The following is a 16,030-nucleotide window of genomic DNA, read 5'->3' as shown; positions in this document are numbered from 1 at the left end:
AGCTTATCAATAGACGTGACCAATTGAGGACGTCGATGGTCTCCAATCCATAATAAATTTGTCAATAAAGAGAGGGCAATGCAAGCTTTAACTGAGTAGCCATTGTAATACCAACAATGAGTTTGATTCTAATTGGATGTTTCGGTAGTCCAAAATCTAAGCTAACTATAGACCTAATCAAATAGCCCCATACCGTAATGCCATTCGTGAACCTTAGATGCAGTGAAAAACAATGCATTAAAGCTAGAACCACAAAAAAAATTTATAGCGATCCCCAATTTATAAACCACTTTGCCAACTACAATTTAGAACTTTTTAATGACACAAGTGTGAGATGACAGGTAAATTAGGGGTATTGATAAATTATCGTGACTTTTTGTTGTGATGCATTTCCTTGTTGCTACATGAATTTGCCTTGTTTCACTTAATCCAAATATCGTTCCTAATTTTGTAAGTTTCATTGCTCGTCCAGTCAAGTAATAAAACTCATGGTTTTTAAACCCGGACCATTGAAAGAACCGTTAAAGGGTTCAAGGTTTTAAAGGTTCAACCGAGATCGAACTGTGATGACATCATAATTAATGTAATAATAAAATAAAATAAATATAAATGTATCAAATTTGTAAATATAAGCAAATTTAACTAAGATATCTTTAAAAATTGAAACAAACTTTCAAATAAAAGATTATTACTTTTTTTTTTTAAAGCAAAAACTTCATTCATTCATTCATTAATAGCATCCTGATACAAAACTTCCATAGCTAATGGAGGTAAATCCACTATCCAATACATATCATCTAGTATATTTCTACCATGTTGTGCAAGAACATGTGCAACCTTGTTTCCTCCCCTCCTCGTGCTGCAAATGTCCCCCAACGCAAAGTAGATAGCAACTGTTGAATATCCTCGACAATATTCCTAAGCAATGACTGGTTTTCCTCTAGAGATGAGATGGCACGTACGACATTAGCATTGCCTCCTTCAATTACAAGTTCCGAAAATCCAGCATCCATCACGAAGTCAATTGATTTTCTACAAGCTAACATCTCGGCCTCTTCACTGTTGTTTACTACAGTACCTTTGGTAGACATGGCAGCCATTACTTCCCCTCTATCATTCCGAATTACTGTACCAAAACCAGTCCTATTCAAGTCCATAAAGAGAGTAGCGTCAAAATTCAGCTTATACATCAACTGTGGAGGAGGCTTCCAAGCTTCATTGCTAGGCTGCAAGACCGGTTCTGCTGTCAAATGCCTTTGTGCATTTCGAAACTCCTCTAGGTAGTCTATTGCTCTCCTATTTAAAGATGTTGGGTCATGAATTTTTCCACCATGAACCACTCTATTCCGCTAGTTCCATATCAGCCAAGCCTGAACCAATACCAATTCCCTCCAATGCTAGCTAATTCATTAAATACTCCATTAACTGAAGTATATCAGTCTGAGTGTGAGGACTTTTCTGCAGAATCTTTATACTACCAGCCTAAACATCCTGGGCAGCAACACAGTCCCATAATGCATGCAAAGCCGATTCTGGGCACCTTGTACAGATTGGAAAAACATCTTTAGTGATAATCCTCCGCTTTTTTAGGTTCATCCATGTTGGCAAAATATCATGGCATGCTCTCCATCCAAACACCTTGATCTTGTTTGGGATATGAAGCTTCCATAAGGCAGTCCACACCTCTTTCCCTGTAGAACCACTTGAGCATTCAGCTCAATTTGTTTCCCTCAAAATTTCCTCGGCAACCTTGTATGCTGATTTGACTGTGAATCTACCACTCTTGTTGTGAACCCAAACAATGGAATCAACCACATACCTCCTGCTTAATGGAATTTTACAAATCGCTTCAGCATCCTCCCTTTGAAACAAATTTATAATATAATCACTCCTCCACCAATGCAAATCTTGATCTATAAGATCCGAGACCAACAGATCTTCCATCCCATCATTGGCCGAATGGATGATAGAGTTTGTTGGATGATTGGGAATCCATCTATCCCTCAAAACTTTAATTGAAAACCCATTCCCTACTCTCCAACAATCGCCCGATTTCAAGACATGTAATGCAGCCATTATGCTCCTCCAAACCAAGGACAATTTTGAGACTCAACAACATCAAGAAAGGAAGATCTTGGGAAATATCTTGCTTTAAAGCACTGATACACCAAAGAGTCAGTTTCTTGTATCATTTGCCACCCCTGCTTAGCTAACATAGCTAGATTGAATGCTCTTAGATCACGAAAGTCCATTCCACCATCCTTTGAGCTTGATAGCTTGTCCCAACTTTTCCAATGTATTTTCCTTTCATTCCCTACCTGTCCCCACCAGAATTTGACACACAAAGCATTCAATTCATTACATAACTTCAAAGGGAGTTGAAACACACTCATTGTGTAGGTGGGGATGGATTGAGCCACTGCCTTAATGATTACTTCTTTGCGAGCCTTAGATAGTAACATGCCCTTCCAGCCTTGTAATTTTTTCCATACCCTATCCTTCAGATAAGAGAAAGTATGGTATTTAGCCCTCACAACTAATGTTGGCAACCCCAAATAGGTTTCAAAACGAAGCACCTCTTTGACTCTAACATCCTCATTATTTCCATCTTCTGCCTACCTGAAGTATTGCTACTAAAGTACACAAAAGATTTCTCCAAGTTTATGCTTTGACCTGATGCATTTGCATAAGTTTGAAGGATTTTAGCAATGGTCACCACTTCATTCTGAGTTGCATGGCAAAAATGCAAAGAATCATCTGCAAATAGGAGATTAGAAATCTTGGGTGCTCTTCTACAAATGGAAACTCCATTGATTCTGCCTTCTAGTTCTGCCTTTGCCAATAGGGAAATGAAGCCCTCTGCACACAACAGAAATAAATACAGTGAAAGGGGATCTCCTTGATGGAACCCCCAAGAGGGAAGAATATTACCATATGGTTTGCCATTGACTAGAACTGAAAAGGTAGGTGTGGTAACACAACTCATCACTCTTTCTATCCACCTATCCAGGAAACCCATTTTCTGCATAATTCCTTCTAGGAAGAGCCATTCAACCTGGTCATAGGCCTTGCTGATATCTAGCTTCAGAGCCAGAGCTCCTTTTTTACCCCTCTTCTTGGAGTGCAAAGTATGCAATGTCTCATATGCCACCAGTACATTATCTGTAATGAGATGACTCAGTACAAATGTACTCTGAGTGGGTGAGATGATATTAGGAAGTACTTATTTCAGTCTATTTGCCAGGACCTTTGAAATAATTTTATAAATAACATTACATAAACTGATTGGCCTAAAATTAGGCCTTTTCTTCAAAATCTTCACTTTAAGGATAAGAACAATATTAGTATGATTTATATCAAGCATCATGTTACCAACATTTAAGAAATCTAACACAGCAGAGACTACAATGTCACCTATAATATGCCAGAATTTTTGGTAAAAGAGAGCATTCAGACCATCAGGTCGGTCATATTTGAAAAAATGCCACCTTGATCTCTTCCGCACTAAAATCACTGGACAACATCTCCTGCGTATCAGGTGTCACCTTGCTAGGGATTGCATTCAGGCACTCCTCCATTTGGTTATATGAACCTACACAAAACAGATTATCAAAGTAATCTGTAGCTACCATAGCAACATCCTCCACTTCTTCCACCCATTGCCCTTGTGCATTTTTAATACTCTTAATGTATTTCTTCGTCTCTTTTGCCTTGCTTTAGAATGAAAAAACTTTGTGTACTTATCCCCATATTTCAGCCAAGGAATTCTCAACCTTTATGCCCAATAAATTTCCTGCTTCAATAAGAGATCATCCAATCTTTTGCGGACCTCCAAGTACTTGGCCTTACCATTGTCAGTAGTTTCAGATCTGTTCAAATTATCAAACCGGTTTTGAAGTTGCTTGATGGATGCAGCATCTAGATCAGTCTTGGCTGCACCCCATGCCTTTAGCTCCGCCCCACATACCCCTATTTTCTCCTTGATTGAAGCTAACCTAGTTACACAATCACCTACCTTGTTCCATGCATCCTTCACTACTGTCTCACAATCATCCCAAAGAAGTCATGACTCCTCAAATTTGAACCAACTATCTCTTTTCTTTTGTTGTTGGTGAAAGCTTTGAATCTGAAGAATAATAGGTAAATGGTCTGAAGCATGTGGAGAAAGGTGTGTGATTGTGCTCATCTGAAACTTCTCTATCCACTCCTTGGTTGCTACAACTTGGTTAAGCCTCACCTTTGTGTGTGCATCACCAAGTCTCTTAGTACTCAAAGTAAAAGGATAACCCCTATATCCTAGGTCCTCAAGCTAGCATAATTCTAAAGCAACCCTAAATGCATCAATTTGGGCTGTCTATGGCGGCCTTTTACTTTGCATCTCTAAGGCATTAAGGATAGCATTGAAGTCCCCAACACATAACCAGGGTCCATCCACAAAATTTCTCAAATGAGTTAATAACTTCCAAGATTTTTCCTTTTGTTGTGCATCCGGCCATCCATAAAAACGTGTTAAATACCATATGAAGCCATACTCCTTTGTTACCTTTGCCAAATCATGATTTGCAGTGAAGTTGATGATCTCCATTATTAAATCACTCTTCCATAGTAATGCTAGCCCACCCCCCAAGTCTAGATGTTTGACAATAATCTTGTTCTGAAAGAGCAAATTATTATACAGCTTATCAAATCCGTCTTTATCCAATCGCATTTCCATCGGGAAACATATCGTGGGAGCTTGTTCTCCCACTAATTTACGAAGGCTATGACCTGTCCAAGAGTTCCTAAACCCTTGGCAATTCCAGCTTAGAAGCCTCATTGCTCCCAGCAAGGGTGGTTCTCCACCTCCGCCAATACACCATAATTGTTTGCTCCCTCATTGTCCACCTTCCCACGTTTAGTGAGTTCTCTAGTATCATCATCATCCTACTCAACCTGATCTGACTCATGCGTGAAGTTCCTTTTCCCAAGAGTTGGTATCATTAAGGCCTTAGAGAACCACTAAGCCCAAAATCCATTCGATTAATTCTAGTCCAAGTAGATTTGGGCTTTAATGGGAATGGAAGAGACCCAATTTTATCCAGCCTCTGATGTTCACTTGCTATCTCATATTCAGATGCGTTGCCCTTAGTGCTACTTAAACTTGAATCCACTACCACACCATCAGTTCTATCAGATAAGAATCCAGCTTTCATGATAACATTATCTCCATTCAAATCATTATTCTCTTGAAAATCCAGACCCTTTTCCAATGAACTAGCATTCACTCCCTTCACGTTCGTGGTACAATAATTCTCTGCATTATCAACTTGCTGAACATTCGGCATCATCCCTAAACTCACGGGATTTACTTCCACGAACATAGCAGCCACTTCCTTTACGTACGCAGTACCATTAATCCGTGCATTATCAACATGCTGAGAATTTAGCCTCATCCCTAAACTCACGAGATTGTCTTCCACAATACTCGGATCACTTATGCATTATGTTCTTCCGTCACTACCACCACCGTCATTTGTAGCTCCACCCGGTCTGTTGTCAACTTCTGGTATTCACCTGTATCAGCGTTGAAACTGAAGCCTGTGTCGGTGTTTTGAGTCAGAGAAGATCTTGGTCGACTCCCTATCGCTCTTAGAAAGTCCCTATACTAGTATTCCACTTCACCACCATTTTTCAACAATGCAAAGTGGGCAGCACAATGCCTCAAATCATGTCCCAATATGCCACAGTAGTGGCAAAACAGTGGAAGTCTCTCATATTTGAATTTCACCCATGTACGCACTCCATCTGAACCAGCAATAAAACCACCACATTGGAGCATCTGATTTATTGGCAATGCAACTCGGACTCTCATAAAGAAGTTAAAGTCATCTTGTCTTCGTCGCCCTTCCACCTCCTCAATCAAGCCTAGTTTGCTCCCAACTTCCTTCACTACTTAGGGAGACACCATATCAAACGAGGCTCCCTATACTTGGACCCAAAGCGAAGCAATGTCCATCTTTATATTATCCATATTCATTCCTTTCTTCCATCGTTGGAGCATGAGTAGTTGATTGTCAAACAACCAAGGACCTCCTCTAAGTATTCTAACCAGATCAAACTCCGATTGGAATTTGAACTGAAAAAGATTTGGCCCAACCTCCATGATCCGCAACTTGTCATCCAGCCTCCATGCTCTTCTCAATGTGTTCTTCACTGTCCTTTTATTGAAAGGCTTACACGTGAGGAATTTCCCAATAAGACTTAAAGTGCAACTCTCAATAGCTTCCAGTCACCCTTCATTCGATATAGGAATAATCTCTTCTTCATCAGTTGTCAATTTCATATTTTCCATTCTATCAATCTGCCATACTTATCAATAAATTTGAACCAAAACAAAAGACTATGCTCCTATAACACGTCCAAGGGAGGGAGAAGCTCGTTTTAAACGAGAGAGAGAGCTCCACCAGGGAGAAAAAAACTATATTATTACTTATTGTTATTATACCTAAATGATACTATAAATTAATGAATTACTTACAATGTTTTTAGAAAATCCAAATGAGAGAGAGAGAGAGAGAGAGAGAGAGAGAGAGAGAGAGAGAGAGAGAGAGAGAGAGAGAGAGAGAGAAGAAGAAGAAGAAGAAGAAGGAAAAAAAAGAAGAGAGAGAGTAAAACTCAGGACTTTTAGTAAATAATAAAGTAGTACTACTAGAGTACTAGTACAATGGGGTGTTTGACTATTTTGCAAAACCTGGGAAAATGGTTCATTTTCAATTTTAATCTCATTATTACATTTTGACTCACACCTACTCACATGATTTCAAATTTATCTCTTGATATTATTACTTTCCTTGTGACGCTTTACTTCCTTTACACAGTTACCCAGAATCAACTCTTACTCCCTCCTCCTTCTTCCTGCTCACGTCTGCAACTTATCTCATCTCTTTTTTTTTTCAACTTTTTTAAATCTCACAATACCATCGATGCTTCTTATAGTTTTTGCTTCATTTTTGGATCTTCTTTATCATTTTCTCTTTTTATTTTAGGAAAATTGCACTTTACCCACCTGTGGTTTGGCCCATTTTAACAGTGCCCACCCATAGTTTAAAAGTTATCACTGAACCCACCTGGAGTGGCTTTCGTTAGACCCCCATTACTCATCTCTGCCCTTTCCTTTCGAAAGTCCTTTTTACTATAAAAGCCAAAATTAGAACCCTAAAAGGAAGAATGAGCTCTCTCCCTCTCTCTATATTAGAATCCCTAAAAATCCCCAAACCCATAATCCCTTTCTCTCTTTACTTAGATTGCCAAAGTGAAATTTGAACATTTCCAAGCAAGGAGGAGGTGTACTGAAGCTTGGGTTTTCCTCTATATCAGGATCCCTAAAAATCCCCAAACCCATTTTTGTCTGTACTCTGATTGCCAAAGTAAAATTTGAACATGTCTTCTTCAAGTTTTTGCTCAAGTTCTAGTCACTATTCATGTTCTACTGACCGTTGTTAACTACAGACTACTTTGACCTTGAACAATTTTGGGAGAATGTTTAATGGGTGCTGCTACTATGATGTGGTGAGCAACATTTTTTTTTTTTTCCCGCTTTTGTTGGCTTTATGAATAACCCTAATTTGATTTTGTTTGTAGGATAATGAATCTACTTGTAAATACTTTAGGTGGTTGGATGGTAAAACATGTAAGCGTGGGTCTGAAGTTGCACCCATTGTCCTTGCAAGATTCAGTATGTACAAGAATCAAGCAAGAGTTGCACAGGAAAAGGAAAAGAAGGCTAGTGATACGGAAAAAATAGCTATTGAGAGGGAAAAAGTAGCCAAGCAAAGGGAAGAAAAAGCTAGGGTGAGAGAGAGAATAGCTAAAGAGAAGTTACAGAACTACAAATTTGCACTTGTTGTGTCATAGGGGTTTTTTGCTTTTTTTTTTTTTTTTTTTTTTTTTTTTGTGTTTTCTGGTAGGATGGGATAATTTGGAACAAAGCCTTTTAGTCTGCCTTGAAGGCAAGTTGTTGTAGTTATTGTATAATTTTGGGTACTACCACTTTTAACAAGTGTATTCCATGTATTTGGCACTATGTAATGTTGTTGTTTATTTGAATTGAGTATGCAATGTGTTCTTTATGTAATGTGTTCTTCATTATGTAATGTGTTCTTGTTTATGTAATATTGTCTTGTAATGTGTTTTTTATGTAATGTATTCTTGTAATTTGAATAGAGTATGCAATCCGCTCTTCTTTATGTAAGGGGAAATTGCACTTGCACCCCACAAGATTCTGTTTACATCAAATGAAGAAGCATAAAGAAGTACCATTCCATACATCAAATGAAGAAGCATAAAGCAACCTGAAGGAATAGTAGAAAATGACTTAGAATCAACTTTCAACTACTCAAGCTTCTGCACTATGTTTGGACATATGTCACTAGTGAACTTTTCAATCCCAATCCTCTTACTGTACATTCTAGTCATCAACCTAACCCTAATCCATTTTAGCATGGCAATGATAGGCTTATCCCTAGCATCTAGTATTATAGAATTAAATGGCTCACTAAGATTGTTCACATAACAATCAGAGATGGCCCTTAGAGTGAAATGTAATGACTAAGAACAAACAGAAATCTCAAAAAGCATGTGAATTGTATTACCTTCTGCCTATCTAAAATGAACAACAAATTCAGCTCATCTGGCCTCCCAATATCATTTGTAAATGTTTGTAAAAACCACATCTAATAATCTTTGTTTTCTTGCTCAACTACACCTAATGCAACAGGGAATATATTGTCACTTCCATCCCTTGCAATTGCTGATAATATATGTCCACCAAACTTGCCTTTAAAATGGCAACCATCTAATCCAACAAGTGGCTTACACCCCTCCAAGAATCCAACTTTTTGTGCATTGTATCTCACATATATCCTCTTTAGCTTGGGTTGTGTTTTAGGTTTAGTAATCTTAGTTTGCAAAATCACCTTACTCCTCACATCAGTTACTCTTATCATCTCAGCATAGTCCCTAAGCTTCCCATACTTTAATCTCTCATCACCTAGTATGAACTCTCTAGCTTTCCTCTTAGCTTAGTACACTTGATTTATGCTCAAGTCCATAGACACATCCTGCATAACTCAATGCTTTACACTAGAAAATGCCCAATCAGGGTTTTTGTTGAAATCATCCAAGTACTTCCTAGCCAGATATGTAAAAGTGACCTGACTATGCTTGAATGTCCTCCCATATGTACAAGTTGGAACCATGGTCTTTATCTGGAAGGTTAACTCCCCTGAAATCTGTGATGCTTATACCCTCCAACCACATTCATACTTGTAGTGGACAGGAACCTTGGTCTTTTCATTAAGTTTGAACTTAATATCCACAAGCTTTTGCATTGCATATTCCCTCAAAGCAGCCCTAAACACCTTCCCATTTGGAAACTTCATACCCTTGCATAACTGAGGGTTACTCATGCCAATCTTCTCATTGAACTCTGAACATCTCACCATTTCATCCTCATCCTCAGAACTGTTAATGCTCCTAGTGTCATCATCATCAAGAGCTTTTTCAACCCAATCATCATTATCAACAGCTTGATCACTGGTAGCAGTTTCTGGTTTCTTCCCATTATCTGTAAATTGCTCCTTCAAATGCTCTCCCTTATTTACCTTTTCAGTATCTCTTTGATGCTCTTTCATATTGGGCACCTCATTGTTCAGAGTACCAAATATGTCATCAGGATAATCTGGTCCTTCATACCCTTCATCTAGCCAATCAGGTTCATCCACATGAACATCTTCACTACCAATAGTTTGTCCATGGGTAGCTTTGTTATCCACATTCTGTCCATGTGTAACATTGTCATCCACATGCACTTTTCCACAAGCGACAAGTTGCCCACCCCCAACATTGTCATCCACAGCTCCACCAACACTACCATTCCTTAAACCCTCAACAGGTTCTTCACTAACATCATTTTGGTCAACCAAAGATGATCTAAGAGAGAAAATATTGTCATTGCCCCTACTGTGTTCATCCACTACTAGAGTCACCTCCTCACAATCAGTATCATCATCTTCATCATTCATTTCCCATGGTTGGTCTACTGCAATCGATTGATCTAGTTCAACAACAGGTTCTTCAATAGCAATTGGTTCAGTTTTAGGTTCTACATAAAGTGTGATTTCATTTGTTGGCCATTTAGCATGTAGTTCACACATGTAGGTCACATCATCATTTGAAGTAATTAACCTTAACCCTTGCTCTAAATCACCACCAGGTATTAAATAATAAATCCTACTATTAATGGGTCCCCGAGCACCAACACAAATGTCTTGTATCTCAAAATGACTTAGTAGATCTGGATCAACATTACCCATTACAGATACCTTACCACCTACATACTCTAAACCAGGGTTCCACTCAAAATTCCCATTATGGTGAATGCTAAAATCAAAATGAATTTCAACAACCATTTGCAGGAGTTAAAACACATGCACAAATAACAGTAATTTAATACATAACCAACACATAAACAGAGAGCACCAATCATTGACAAAAGCAAAATAATTTCATACAACATAAAATACCATTTAACGTAGGGCCAGGGGAGACAAGAAACACAACCTACCAAACAATTTGTCTCAATGGGACCACAAACAACTTAAAAATCCATCTACCTAAAATATTACTAGGGACTACAGTCATCAATGTCAACTATAAAAGCAAGAAATTATTTAACAAAAAACCTTTAATCCGAATCACCTTCATCAATCATTACACATTAAAAAAGAACAAACACAACAATGGTAAACCCTACAAAGTAATATCATACTTGATATAGAGGAAAACCCAAGCTTCAGTACACCTTCTCCTTGCTTACAAATGTTCAAATTTCACTTTGGTAATCTAAGTAAAAAGAGAAAGGGATTATGGGTTTGGGGATTTTTAGGGATTCTAAGGTAGAGAAAGGGAGAGAGCTTGTTCTTCTTTTTAGGGTTCTATTTGAGTTCTAATTTTGGCTTATAAAGTAAAGGGGATTTTCTAACAGAAATGGTAGAGGTGGGTAACGGGGGTCAAACGGAGGCCACCCTAGGTGGGTTAAGTGATAAATTTTAAACCATGAGTGGGCACTGTTAGAACCCGCCAAATCATAGGTGGGTAAAGTGCAATTTCCCCTTTTTTTTTCCTCATTTTCTCACTTCAAATCCATTCTAGAATTTTAGATCAAAAATCAAATTTCTTTACAAACTAACGGTTGAACAGGCTTACGGTTTGAATAGTTTTCCAAGTTAGAACTTAGTTCAAGCGGTTCTCTCATATTGTTTACATGCCTGATTCTCATATATAAAAAACCATTTTCATGAACGGTTCACAGTTAACCTGATCGGACCTACGGTCCGGTCCGGGTTTAAAAACCATGATAAAACTATGTTTATTGCCTTGTTAATACAAATTACATTTCTTTCACAGAACGAGGGAGGTAATTCATGGTAGAGAGTCATGTTCCTATTGTATTAAGGCAAAGGGTGTTCTTAAAAATCGTGTCTTAATCCTAACATGACTAGTTTATTAAGCAGACTGACACAACATTACGTACGTAACACACTTATATACATGTTGTGTTGAGCGGACACAAATTTGACACATTTTAAGCTATTTAATAAACATGTATTGTGTTAACATAGACATGACTAATTTCAACCCATTTAATAAATGATCCAAAATGAAGAGTTTATCAACAATTTTATATTTAAATTTGAATTTAAGTTTGATAAAAATGACATTTATTAATATGAACTAGCATGTAATGCATTTAAATGCATGGATGCATTTAAAATTAAACTCAATTTTTATAATAAAAATATAAATAATTAGTCAAATTATTAAAAAAAAAATAGCATGTAACACATGCATTAATACATATGTATAGATACATTTAAAATTAAACACAGTTTTTATCATAAAAATATAAATAATTAGTCAAATTATAATTTTTTAAAGTAAACGTAATTAGTCGCATATTAATATTCTAATCTAAATTTAATACTACTTATGATCATTTTTTTTCTAGTTTTTAATAAGATAGACTGTAACACCCCGGTTGTTAATTGTAATTTGGAACAAGCTTGATGGGTAGATTGGTAATTTTACTTGCAAGATATTTTAGGGACAAGCTTGGAAATAGGCTTCATCCCCTTAAGTCTACCCCCCCCCCCCCTCTCACTTTCACATTCACGTGTCTCCCTCTCTCTCTCTCTTGAACTACCATCCCTTTCCCTTTCTCTCACTTGAATTCCTCTCTCTTGAACTACCATCCCTTTCCCTTTCTCTCACTTGAATTCCTCTCTCTCTCCCCCAAGGTCTTCCACTTAAACTACTTCAGCCATGAGTTTCTTTTCAAGCTATCACCACCGGTTGTGAAGAAAAGATTTTGGCAAGAGAGGGACCCATTTGGCCAAGCAAGGAATATGAGGTAAAAAATTCCTATTTTCCTAACAAAACTAGGTAAAATCTAGCTATGGAATTTATGCTAGAGCAAGCTTATTGGGTTTATGTAAGAAATTCTTTTTCGAATGAAAAGTTTGGTTTGGTTTTGAGTCATTTGGCTCTATTGTGTACCCAATCACGATTTTGACCTGGACAATGGCTTTTGGAGGTCTTGGAGTTGTGGGGAGGTGTGCATGTGAAACTTTGATGATTTGGGTAGCAATGGTTTTGTTAAAATCCAAAAATTTCATATCATTTGAAGAGTTTTTGCCTTGATAAAAGGTTTTGGTTGATTAGTTTCCTAATAGGTATTTGAGGGTTGGTTTGCTAGATCAACTATGGGTCTTGTTGTTGCATATGTTGATGTGAGTTGATTTTTGGAAGTGTGTTCTTTACATTTAAATGACTTTGGCAAATGTGGGTGTGAGTGAAGTGATAACTACGTATTTATGCAAGTGAAATGTGAGCATGTGCTTTTTGCATACCAAGTGTTTGATAAGTTGTTTATATGAGATTTTGGGTTTGATTCCTTGTTTTTAATATGCTTCAAATCTTGTGGTTTTAATGGAAGTGATTCTCAAATAATTTGGGCTAGTCTTAAAACTATAACAATTTTCTAAAGCTGTCAGGGACAGATTTGAGTCAGCTGCAATACATGATTTTTAATAAATTATTGAAAAATCTTTTTGAGCTGAATTTTTGGTGGTACATAATAGACACATAAAGGCTTCTCCATATTTAATTTAAAGTTTTTTGGATAAAACTAAGTGGACCAAAAGAATTTTATAAAAAAAGGGCTGACCTGTTGGAAGCTATTTGAAAGTGTGATTAGGATGCTAAGACTTTAAGGAATTTACTCCAAGCTTTTGTTGTGTGGTTTAGCTTGTAAGTTCATATGTGCTTTCTTTGATAAGTGTTTTACTTTGGCTAATTTTACCATGGTTTGGTATTGGCATATGTTGTATCAAGTTGGAACATGCACATTGTTGTGGAAGGGAAATTAAAGGCTTTGGCCATGTTTTTGTCCTATGAGTTTCTTGAATGCTTGTTTGGTTCCCTTTTGGGTAGGGGTACTTGTCTTGGGCTAGTCAAGCTAGGCTTTAGAGCCTTAGGTTTGATTTTTAAGGGAATCCTTTCTGATTTATGGAGACAAATTTGATAGCGTAATTTTGTAGTAGGCCTTGTTATTAATAGGCTTGATACTTGTGTTTCTAGGTTCCAAGGTACTTGGTGATGGAACTAGTAACTTGATTGGTTGAGTGCGGTGCCCGGTTGAGGTAGATTTGGAATGGATTGCTGAGGTAAGTAGCTTCTTTAATGGGATTTTTGAAAAATAGCCATGTTACATAAATGTTGTTTTTGGGTTAGACACACTTTTGGAAACTACCTATGGAAACTATATTTTCCTAAAAACTATTGTGCCATAACCTTTATATGTGTGTGTGTGTGTGTGTGTGTGTGTGTGTGTGTGTGATTATATATATGAAAATGCATCATATTTGGTATTGCATTTGGGAAATGCATAAATTGTGACATGGAAAATATGAGCATTTTTTATTTAATCTTTGATAAGGAATTCATGGATTTTATAGTATATTGAAAAATTTAAAGATGCTTATCTTGTCTTGTTATTTGGGAAATTGATAGAAAATCTTTTTGAAAAGAATGAAGTTGAAAACCTTACAAAATTTATAGAAATTAAATTATTTAAGGTTTTTCTGAAACTACCTAAATATAAACTATGTGTTTCAAAGTAATGTAACCTGTGAGCTTTATATGGTTTTAATACCATGCCATGTGTGATTTCCCGATGATCACCCGATTTGATTTCTGTAGTTTTTGTGACAACAAAATCAAATCCAGGTCAGTGCCCTTTCACTTTGAATGACGCGTTCTTCCCTGCTGCCCATAGGGGGAAGAGGTTCCTTAATTGTGTGTGGGTGAGGCTGCTACCCATGGGGCCAAGAGACCACATGCTGCCTATGGGGAGAGAGAAAAACCTTGAGGGTATGGGTGAGGTTGTTGTCCATGGGGCCAAGAGTCTGTATACTAGAAAGGACAATATCATGCCGATTGTGGATGGGTGGATCCACTGACCAGTCTAAGTGGTAGTGTGGTATCTTTGTGATAAAATTACCGTACGTTAGATTTTATGGCTTTGGAAACTATATTATTAGTGCTCACAGATTATGGTATATAGTTTCAAAGTATTTACTTGAGAAACTGTATTCCATTATTTAATCATTTTGGTCATACTATTATGGAAATGATCTTCTAGTATTTAGTTATAATTTTCCCAAATTAAAACATGCTTTGTAAACTGTTTATCATCATAGAACTTGCATTTCTCTCACCCCCCATTAATTATGCTACTTACTGGGCTTTAGCTCATCCCACTCTCCAACAGTTTTTCAGATAAATTTGCTATACCCTCCTACATGGAGTTGGTTTAATTGGTGATGATTGGAGCATTGTGCTAATTGAGAGAGTTATGCTATGATTGGTTGGTGACTCAACTTACTAAATTTATCAAGGCCACTGCTATTTCTATCAGAGGTTGGTTAGCCTTGGGCAGGGTAGGCTTAAATTCTATCATTGAGGTTGCCTATCCTAGGAAGAATTGTGGTTTTTCATTGATCCATTTGGAGCTTTGGGATTTCATGTATATTTGGAGACATGATTCATAATTTGTATTGTTTGTAAATGTCTCGTAGAGCTCTGACTTATATTGTGGAGATTTCAGTATGGTTATTTATCCTTATCATATGTTGAGGAGAAGGGGAAAAAAAAAGGAAAAAAAAAAAAAAAAAACTCTTATGTTCTCGTTCTTAATGGTTCTTCTCTCACGCTTTTGGACCCTTTTGGGCTTGGGGTGTGACATAGACCGTATGGTGATTTTTATTAAGTATATATGATTGGTTTTTTTTTTTTTTTAATTTTATAGTTCATTAATATTAGGTTCTTAGTATTTTGCACTCATTAACTCACTTGGCACAAAGATTTAAAAACTTAAGTGGAAACATGGCACAAACTTAAGTGGATAATTATAATATGGTCTCCACATTAATTTAGACACATGATTCAAAATTGGATTCTAATTTCACATTCTAATTGAACTTTATCTAAACTTTGCCTATATATATATATAGAGAGAGAGAGAGAGAGAGTCATTTTAGGTTGATTTTGTCTTTAAAAAGTCAACACAAAAATGACCTAAACCTTGTTATCAATCATATCAAAGTGGGTCAAATCTTTTTAACATGAACTCATTTACAACTTTAATCTTGCATTTAGCCTTTTAACCTCTTTTCATTAAGGTCTTCTTAATTGTTACCCAAAAAATCAAGTTAACTTATTTTAACTATTATATAAAAGATGGCCGGTTGTTGACAATTAGACTAAATATTATGAAAAGTCCAAGCCCACTTATTAACTCACGTATAGATGAAATCCAGAACCTTGACTTACTCACAAACTCACTTTCTCCTCCCCAAGGTTGTCAAAATTGGGATTCCACGTAGGATCGTAGGAGGTAGGTGGGATCATAATATCCTACATTATTTGAGAA

At 36.9% G+C, this 16,030-nt stretch overlaps 1 long non-coding RNA gene across 1 annotated transcript; it reads left to right on the top strand.

Annotated features, from left to right (window-relative positions):
- The first annotated feature begins 12,246 nt into the window (after nucleotides 1–12,246).
- On the top strand, nucleotides 12,247–15,190 carry LOC115983788. The gene is made up of 3 exons (XR_004090206.1): nucleotides 12,247–12,448; nucleotides 13,678–13,763; nucleotides 14,870–15,190. It is a non-coding gene; the product is annotated as an uncharacterized LOC115983788 (long non-coding RNA).
- The last annotated feature ends 840 nt before the right edge of the window (nucleotides 15,191–16,030 follow it).

Source organism: Quercus lobata, chromosome 4 (genome assembly GCF_001633185.2).
Source record: "Quercus lobata isolate SW786 chromosome 4, ValleyOak3.0 Primary Assembly, whole genome shotgun sequence".
In the NCBI taxonomy this organism is placed as follows: domain Eukaryota; kingdom Viridiplantae; phylum Streptophyta; class Magnoliopsida; order Fagales; family Fagaceae; genus Quercus; species Quercus lobata.
Note: the sequence above shows the minus strand (reverse complement) of the source record. Positions and strands in the feature narration are given on the sequence as shown.